This window comes from Ailuropoda melanoleuca, chromosome 9, assembly GCF_002007445.2.
Source record: "Ailuropoda melanoleuca isolate Jingjing chromosome 9, ASM200744v2, whole genome shotgun sequence".
Classification (NCBI taxonomy): domain Eukaryota; kingdom Metazoa; phylum Chordata; class Mammalia; order Carnivora; family Ursidae; genus Ailuropoda; species Ailuropoda melanoleuca.
Genome location: NC_048226.1, coordinates 76706274 through 76716497, shown reverse-complemented (window position 1 = coordinate 76716497; position 10224 = coordinate 76706274). Strand labels below are relative to the sequence as shown.

Genomic DNA, 10224 nt, shown 5'->3' with positions numbered 1-10224 from the left:
AAAGAAAGAAAGAAAGAAAGAAAGAAAGAAAGAAAGAAAGAAAGAAAGAAAAAGAAAAAGAAGAAAAAAGAGAGGGAGAGAGGGAGGAAGGAAGGAAGGAAGGAAGGAAGGAAGGAAAGAAAGAGGGAAAGAAGGAGAGAAAGAGAAGTCTGCTTATCAACATATCACAAACTGGGAGCCTTAAAAACATCAAAACTTTATTTTCTCACAGTTCTGCAGACTAGAAGTCTGAAATCCAAGTGTTGGCCAAGTCGGCTCCTTCTGGAGAAGAGTTTGTCCTCTGCCCGTCTCCCAGCTTCTCTCAGGGGCCAGCAAACCGTGGTGGTCTTCGGCTTCTGGTTGCATCCCTCCATTCTCTGCCTCTTTTATCACATCGGTTCTCTTTGTATGTCTCTGTATCCAAATTTTCCTCTTCTTTTAACAACATCAATCACTGGATTAAGGATCAGCCTAATCCAATATATGACCTTATTTTCATTTGATAATATCTGCATAACCATATTTTCAAGTAACGTCACATTCATAGGTACTGGAGATTAGGATTACAACATGCCTTTTGGAAGGGGACAAAATTAAACCCTCAATGTATACATATATTCAATCATGTTATGCTGGGTTATGGGCCAGAAGAAAATAACCTCAAAATCTTATTGACTTAAAACAATAAATGTTTATTTGCTGCTCTTGCTATGATCTGTCATGGGACTCATTCTGACAGAACTTCTAGATCTGGAGAATCATTCGTCCCCATGCCAAGAGACAGCAAGTTGGCAAACCATGTACTAGCTCTTAAGGCCTTTTGCTCAAAAATGTCAAATGCTCTTCTGCTCACCTTCCATTGGACAAAAAGTCAAATTGCCCCATAAAACTTATAAAGATACTGACAAAATTTGCACTGAAGTAGGATCTAGCCATATGCCTGGAAAGAGAAGTGTTATTAAAGAAATTCACAATATCCATTAGTTATTTGTATACATATGTACTTTAAATTATATTTTACCTTAAAAATAAATAAATAAATAAATAAATAATTACATTTTATTTTAAGTTGCCTTAGAGTATAGGAAAATTGGATGCTACTCTACTACTTAGAGTTTGAATGTTTTTTGAGGGGAAGTAGTTCAGTAAGGTCTCAACATATTTACCCTTGAGTCTTCAAAACAAACCTATGAGTCTGATAGTATTATAACCTGTTACAGATTTACTATGTACAGGTTTACTATCATAACCGTTTTACAGATGAAGAAACCAATGCTCATAGTAACTTGCCAATGGCACATAAGTAGCAACAGGCAAAAGCAATAATTCAAACTCAGATTTGCTTTCAGATTCCAACTTTTAAAAAGTAGAGCACACGGTCATTCATTTATTTTTTAATGGAATCAGGCTGTAGTATAAATAAATAAATATGCAGGAATATAAATAATTTAAATAAACAAAAAATATATAATTACCATTATTATTTCCAAAATGCACAAAACAACACTTTTGTAGCACAGATCCTCGGCCTCTGTGACTATCCATCCTGGTTTACTTGGGACAGTCTCCGTAACCAGTTGTGGTCCTAGCATAAGCATTAATGGTGCCCATTTTTACATTAAAAGTGTTCATTTTGAAATAAATTATATAGCTACCATAATTCTGAAAGTCATAATTATTCATAATTCTAAAATTCTTAAAGTCCCCAAATGTTAAAGTTTTTAAAAAAATTTTCAGCAAGTGCATCTTGTACAAAGCGTGACCTAAAATAAAATGAAGTGATTTGTTGTTGAGATTTGTTTAGCACATTTAGTATAAATAGCCATACGTTAATGCAGAAATACTAATGTAATTGACCTTGGATGTTCTCCCGGACCCTGCTGGAGATGTCACCTAACCTGAATCCTAACTTCCAAAACTTAACTAGATTTAAAATATTTTTCAGATAAGGGATTATGGACCTGCAGTAATAATTATGTAAATATATGAGGACATGTGAATAAATAAATAGATAAGAACCAAATTTATTTATTATTCCCAATGTGTATATTTTCGGCAATGATCATGATGGCCAACATTATATAAGAAGCTTTGCTAATTGATGATTAGTTCATTTATAGATGAGAACGAAGTGGCCTTAGAGAATAATTAGGATTTTTGCCTAAGATAACAATAAGAGGCAGATGATAGGCTTCCTATATCTAACTGTCCTCAAAGCCAGTGTTTTTTTTTTTTAACACTGTATTGTACTACTTATTACCTACCTGAACACTCACATAAGAAGTTTTTTTTATATTATTCACATAAATTAAAGGGGAAATTCACATATCTTTAATATAGTTTTATTTTTTTCTTCCAAGTTTTTATTTAAATTCCCGTGAGGTAGCATACTGTGTAATATTAGCTTCACGTATAGGATTTATTGATTCATCACTTACATATAACACCCAGTGCTCATCACAAATGCTCTGCTTAATATCCATCACCCATTAACCCATCCCCCCACCAACCTCCCCTTCAGTAATATTCAGTTTGTTCTCTATAGCTAAGAGTCTCTCTTATGGTTTGTCTTCTCTTTTTTTCCGTTCCCCTAAGTTCATCTGTTTTGTTTCTTAAATTTCACATGTGAGTGAAATTATATGGTATTGGTCTTTCTCTGACTGACTTATTTCACTTAGCATAATACTCTCTAGCTCCATCCACATGATTGCAAATGGCAAGATTTCATTCTTTTTTATGACTGAATAATATTCCATTATATATATATACACAATATACATATATACATATATGTATACAATATACATATATATATTCCATTATACATAGATAGATGATAGATATAGCACATATATGTATATATGTGCCACATCTTCTTTATCCACTCATGTTGGACATTTGGGCTCTTCCCATAATTTGGGTATTGTCAATAATGCTGCTATAGACATCATCATGCATGCATTCAAATACCTTTGAATCAGCATTTTTGTAGGTATTTGGGTAAATACATAGTAGTGAAATTGCTGGATTGTATCTTTAATGTAATTTTAACAGAATGATTGAACACAGAGTGGAGAAAAAAGTACTATAGGTAAGGGCCATTTTGGAACTTAGAATAGACACAGGCTAATTCAGATTTGAAAACCTCAACTAGAATAATTTAAAGTTGTACTCAGAATATTAATACCAATTTCCAAAAATGAGCTAAATTACTGCCAGGACTCATTGGCATTTGCTATGTTAAGTGTTAACAGAAGGTTAGCTAAGCAGCCTTCTGCTTCCTTCAAAGCTGCATCTTGTGTCTTATTCTCAGATGCCTCTAAACAAGCAATATTGCTTGTCATTAAGTTAGTGTGTCATTTATGGAGTCTAGCATATGGTTAACCCAATCATAATTAAAGAAATGATTAAGCATAAGTCTGATAAAATTAAATTTCCACAAATACTAGTATAATTACAATTCTTAGTTTGTGGAAGGTGTACACAAATTTGAAGTCATTAAGATGAAATAATTAGATTACATTTGGAAACCATTACTCCATAAAGCAAAAATAATGCAAAATATGCTGTCTATAATTATTTGTGCAGTTATTCAGAAAAGAAAGTACAAATACAAACAAATGTGCAAACTTTGAAAAATTTTTCATACAAATGGCTCATCACTTACAGGTGTAAACAGCTTATTCATCATTTTTAACCAATTTCTAGAGTTCTTAACTGTAAAAGAGGAAGAACTTTTCTGTGATCCTCTTAACTACAGTAGCTGAGGGGCCTGTGAATTAAACAAACAATACACGAATTTATAAGAGAAAAGGCATACATACTTATTAATTTTTAATAGGGGAAATGGTTTGGGAGGGAGGCTACATTTGGGAGAGCAAATAATTTTTAGGAAAAAGAAATGGGCTCTTAGGAGAACATACAGGAGGTATAGTTTGTGACAATGTCTGCCTTGATATGGTGTGAATTTTTTTTTATCTCCTCTCCTGTGGGAAGAGTCAATTATCCCTGGTTGATGTTATTCCCAGGGAGGAGATTTATGATAAAATATTGGTGGTTTTTATTTTTTTTGAAGATGTCTTTTTCATCAGATAAGGAGAGTATTTGTTGATTCTCAGATTTCTTCATCTCAAATTAATTCTTATTCCAGAGCATCATACTTTGGATTGTCATATTGTCATGTTCTTCATAACCATATCACCGATGTAATTTTATCAACAAAATTATATTCTAAAAAATCTACTATGTTCCAGATGTCAGCTCACAAAACAATCCAGAAATGTCCCTAACCAACAAGAAGCTCATTCTCTTATAATATAAATTATTCAAATATAAAACTCAAATTTGCACAGTGAGACACTTGTTTAATATTTATCCATCACACCTATCTCAAGGTTTTGATCTCTCCAAAGATGGAGTAAAAGAAGTGAGAAGCTGTAAAGAGAGCTTAAAATTTACTTGACTGGTAGATAGGTCGCTTCTTACGCCTAACTGTCCCCCAATGGCCAAGCATTTCTCAACCTTATATTCCTATAAAAAACCAAGAAAAATGTTTTTAATCTATGATCAGTACTTACTCATTTTCCAGCCACTTAGTACCCAGTAGTGACTGCACTTTTTTGGCCTGATGTCTGTTTTCTTTTTAAGAGGCCCCTGTGCCAAAGCAAGAGCTAAGACTTGACTTACAGTTTTGTGATTTACAATTTGACTGAAAGGCTTGTAACTTTCTGTAGTCTGCATGAATGACCTTTAACGTTTCTCTCCTTTTGTTATCTATTTCTGATGCTCATATTATATTTTTAATTTTCAATCCGTTCTTTATATCTCAAAGCTTATCTCTCATAATTTCTTATAAAAATATTCCCTATTCAGTTAAGTGTGAAAAATAAAACGTATTTTAAAATTCTTAGAATTTTGTTTTCTTTTAATAGACACCCATGTAACCAGCAACCAAGCAAGACATGAAACTTTGTCAGCACCTTAGAAGCCTAATATTTGTACATTCCAAAATACAAGCTCTGTCATCTCCCAAAAGTTATGGTTCTAACTGCATGTCTCTCCTTCTTTTTTCTCTGTAATTATATAAATTAAATATTTATATGAAATGAAATGATACAGAAGCAATTTGTCCCAATTCTTTCACTCAACATGATTGTGAGTTATCTGTATTACCATGTGTAGCTGTAATTTATTCTATTTAATCACTGTATATTTTCCAATCTTTGAACACAGCAAAATTGATTTTTTTTCACTTTCCTGTTGATGGGCAATGAGTTTCTATTTATTTTCGTCTTTTTAAATTTCTTTCTGCAATTGTTTTATAGTTTCCATTTTATAAGACTTTCATCTTCTCAGTTAATTCCTAAGTATCAGGTTTTTTTGCTGCTATTATAAATGGAACTGATTTTGTAATTTTGTTTTCAGATGGTTCATTGTTACTCTACAGAACTGCAACTGATACTTGTGGGTCCCCTTTTTTTCCTGCTAGTTTGCTGAATTCATTTCTTATGAATTTGAATTTCCCCACATTTGGGGGAAGGATCTTTAGGGTTTTCTGTATATAAGATCATATCATCTGTGAACAGAGATAATTTTACTTCTTCTTTTTCCAATTTAGATGCCTTTTATTCATTTTTCTTGCCTAATTTCTCTGGCTAGAAGTCCCACTGCTATGCTAAACAGAAGTGGTGAAAGCAGGCATCTTTGCCTTGTTTCTGCTCTCACAGGAAAAGGTTTGTGTATTTCACCATTGAATGTGACATTTGCTGTGAGTTTTTAATATATGGCTTCAATTATGTTGAGGACGTCACCTTCTATTGTTAGTTTTTTAGTGTTTTTGTCATTAAAGGGTGTTGAATTTTGTCAAATGCTTTTTCTGCATTAGTTGCAATGATCATGTGGGCTCCCCCCCTGCCCCGTTTTCCTGTTTCTTGTGTTTTTTTCTGTTAAAGTGGTATATTCCATTGATCAATTTTTGTATGTTTAAGCATTCTTGGATTCCAGGAACAAATTTGCTTGCTCATTGTATATAATTTCTTTAATATGCTGATTTTTGTTTGCTAGGATGTTGTTGCGGATTTTGGAATAGGTGTTCTTATAACGGCTATTGGTCTATAGTTTTTTATTTTTGTTTTTGTTTTTTTTTTCTTGCAATGTCTTTGTCTTTGGTGTCAGGGTAATGCTAGCCTCATAGAATGAATTAGGAAGTGCTCCCTCCTTCTCAAATTTTTAATAACGTTGGGAAAGCATTGGTGTCAGTTCTTTAAATGTTTAGTGGAGGGGTGCCTGTGTGGGTCAGTTGGGTAACCATTTGCATTAGGCTTAGATCATGATCTCTGGGTCCTGGGATGGAGCCCAGTTAGGCTCCCTGCTCAGCAGGGAGTCAGTCTGCTTCTCCCTCTCCCTCTATTCCTCCCCCTGCTCGTGCTCTTGCTTCCCCCCAAATAAATAAATAAATAAATAAAATCTTTAAAAAAAATAAATGTTTAGTGGAATTCACCAGTGAAACCATCAGATCCAAGGCTTTTCTTTGTTGGGAGATTTTTGATCACTGATTCAATATCCTTAGTGGTTATAAGTCTATTGATATTTTCTACTTCTTTATGATTTAGTCTTGGAACGTTTTGTGTTTCTGGGAATTTGTCCATTTCATCTAGCTTCCCCAATATTTTGGTGTACAGTAGTTAAAAGCACTGTCTTATCATCTTTTTTATCTCTGTAGATTCAATAGTAACATCCCCATTTTCATTTCTGATTTTAGTAATTTGAGTCTTCCTCTGTGTCTTAATCCTTATAGCTAAAAGTTTGTCAATTTTGTTGAACTCCTCAAAGAACCAATTTTGGTTTCATTGATTTTTCTCTAGCATTATATTATTTGCTTCATTTAATTCTACTCTAATCTTTATTATTTTTCTCCTTCCAACTAACTTAGGGTTTAGTTTTTTCTTCTTTTTCTAGTTCCTTAAGTTGTAAAGTTAGGTCTTTGATTTGAGATCTTGTTGTTGTTTTTAATCTAAGCATTTATAGCTAAAATTTCCCCCTTACACTGCTTTTACTGCATCCCACAAATTTTAGTATGCTGTATTTTTATCTTCATTAATTTCTACATATTTTCCCATTTCACTTTTGATTTCTTCTTTGATCCATTGGTTGTTTAAGACTGTACTAATTTCCAAAATGTTGTGAAATTTCCCATTTTTCTTTTGTTATTATTTTTTAACTTCATCTCATTGTGGCCAAAAAAAGACACCTTGTATCTTTTAAGCCTAGTGAGAGTTAATTTGTGGCCTAATATATTTTCTATCCTGGAAAATGTCTCATACGCACTTCATAAAGATGTATGTGCTGTTGTTGGTTAGATATACTATGATATACTATGTTGTTTAAATTGTCAATTTTCTGGGGCACCTGGGTGGCTCAGTTGGTTGGGCCTCTGACTCTTGGTTTTGGCTCAGGTTGTGATCTCAGGATTGTGAGATTGAGCCCCTCATTGCCCTCCATGCTCAATACGGAGTCTGCTTGGGACTTTCTCTCCTCTACCCCTCCCCTCTTTCTAAATAAATAAATAAATAAATAAATAAATAAATAAATAAATCTTTTAAGGAAATAAATAGTCTATTTCCTTACTTATGTTCTATGTGGTTGTTCTCTCCATTAATAAGGTCAGTGTATTAAAGTCTCCAGCTATTATTTTAGATCTATATTTCCCTTCAATTATGTCAGGTTTTGCCTCATATATTTTTATGGTCTATTATAAGGTGCATGTTATATATCCTTGCTGTATTGAACCTTTTAATAATATAAAATGCCTTCTTTGTCTCTGGTAACTTTCTTCTTTTTTTGGTGGGGGGGCTTAAAGTCTATTTTGTTTGCTATTAGAATAGCTACCACTGCTCTTTTGCTTACTATTTGCATGAAATATCTTTATCTGTACTTTCACTTTCAATCTCTTTGTATGTCTGGATCTAAAATGAATCTCATAAAAAAATAAATAACAAAAATAAAATGAGTCTCATAGATTGCATATAGTTGGGTCACATATTTTAATCCATTTTGCCAATCATGATCTTTTGATTAGAGTTTAATCCATTTACATTTAAAGCAATTACTGATAAGGAGGAACTAAAGTTCATCATTTTGCAGTTTATTTTCTATAAGCCTTATACTATTTTTGTCCCTCAACTTCCACATTAAAATTTTCTTCTGTGTTTAGTACTTTTAGTGAAATATTTAAATTTCTTTCTCATTTCCTTTTGTGTATATTCTATAGCTGCTTTTTTTTTTCTTATGGTTCCTATGTGGATTATGTTTAACATCTTAATGTTATAATACTCTAATTTGAATTTATAGCAGCTTGATTTCAATAACATACAAAAACTGCTCTTTTACAACTCTGTCCCCATCCCTTTCAGTTGTTGATATCACAAAATTACATCTGCAGACATGCGTTGCAAATCATATGTTGATAATCCTTTTCAATGCGTTAGCCTCTTAAATCATGTAGAAAGCAAAAGGTGGGGTTACAATGTTACAGTGGGGGTACAGTATAACAAACAAATGTTACAATGATACCAGCTTTTATAATTGTCGATGTATTTTCTTAACTGAGGTCTTTAGATCTTCATACAGCTTCCAATTGCTGTCTAAAATCCTTTTTTTCTGCATGGCACTTGTCATCTGAAAAACAGACTCATCATTTAGGGTCCTAAGGTTGTTGAATTACAAAAGAGTTCACACTATCTTCTATAAGCAATTCCTCCTTAATATGGCATTAATGTTATGATTTTTTTTTCCTTAAAAAAGAATAGAACAAAAACTCCACCTTCCATCTACCAATCACAGTTGAATTGAAAGGTTGGTTTTTGAGGGACCGTGTTTGTTTTGCTTTGACTTTTTTTTAATAGTTTAGGAAAGTTTCTTTTAGTTTCACAAGTTGTTATAGGTTGGTTAGAATTATTGTCAAAGTCTAAAAAATCTCTATCAAATTTGCTTCATATGCACATACTTAAAAAACATATTGATTTTAAAACTGGTACAGATTTCATTCACACACACACACTCACACACAGTCATACACACACACACACACACATAGGAATAATGAAAATTTTATTTTATGCAGTTCCTACCAAAAGAAAAGTGAATGTGTGGTATACTTGTAAGATTATTACGGTATGTAAGGTATATACTGTATTATTGAGTTCATTCCTCATAGGAGAGAATTTCCATTTTTATTATACATCAGTGAAAAATGAACTTTCTGCCCACAGTTTTACACTCTCATGATTAGTAACAAGCAATGTAAGGTCTACCAGTGCCCCAGCTTACCACCTGGAGAGTTGTAAGGCTATAGTGCTGGTAGGAGAAACACAAGGGGAGCCTGACATTGTCCTAGAGTTGAGGAAAGGAACTAAGAGAGCCAGAAGTCCAAAGCAGCTAGATTGTGTATACATTTTCACTGGGGCATGAAAAGATTATCCAAACCATCTTTCTTTGTAACAATCTGTGATATGTCATAGCAGTTTTTAATTTTCTTAGCCTCTTAAAAGAAAATGAAGTTCTGAGCTACTTTTTATTATTATCTATAAGTTTCTTATTTCATCCAAATCTTCCTAGCTTGTTGTAATTGCTTTCATAATTAAAAATAGCAATACTACCCAATTTTAAAAATTCTATGTAGAACTATCTATAGTGTATGTCTTTGCAGTGGAACAGTATTTCACTGGCTTGACAAAATCTATAAATTTAGCATTTTCCAAGTCAAGTGATTCTAACAGGACATCAATGATGAATATTGAAAGTTAGCCACCCTTGATCAATCACACACGCAATACATCTTGGTGCTTTTGGATGTACTGTGGTGGTCTTGTTATCTTAATTTGTTTTCCCTTGTTTGGTTTCACCTTTGCACATGCTCATTTAAAAGAAAAGTTCTAGTTAATAACATGTTGCTAAAATCCTTGTACATTTTGTAGAAAAATATTTTTACTATGGTTACAGGTAAATGAAATTAACTTTTATTAATTCAAATTAAAAGCTTAGACATCATATTATGAATGTAATAAAAGAATAGTGAATGACTAAATCAGTAAAATCTCTCAGTTGTTTCAGTTGTCTTTTGTAGGTATTAAAATTTTCATTTGAAGAGGGTGTTTGACAAGGTCATAATTTTCAACTTGGATTTGTTTCTATCCCCACAATGAAACACAAATTTTAAATAAACATGAAATTTTATCCAGTACTTTT

General features: G+C 32.7%; 1 pseudogene; it reads right to left on the bottom strand.

Moving 5' to 3' along the window:
- LOC109490775 overlaps positions 1-10224 on the bottom strand; it is a 116681-nt pseudogene that overhangs the window by 71052 nt on the left and 35405 nt on the right.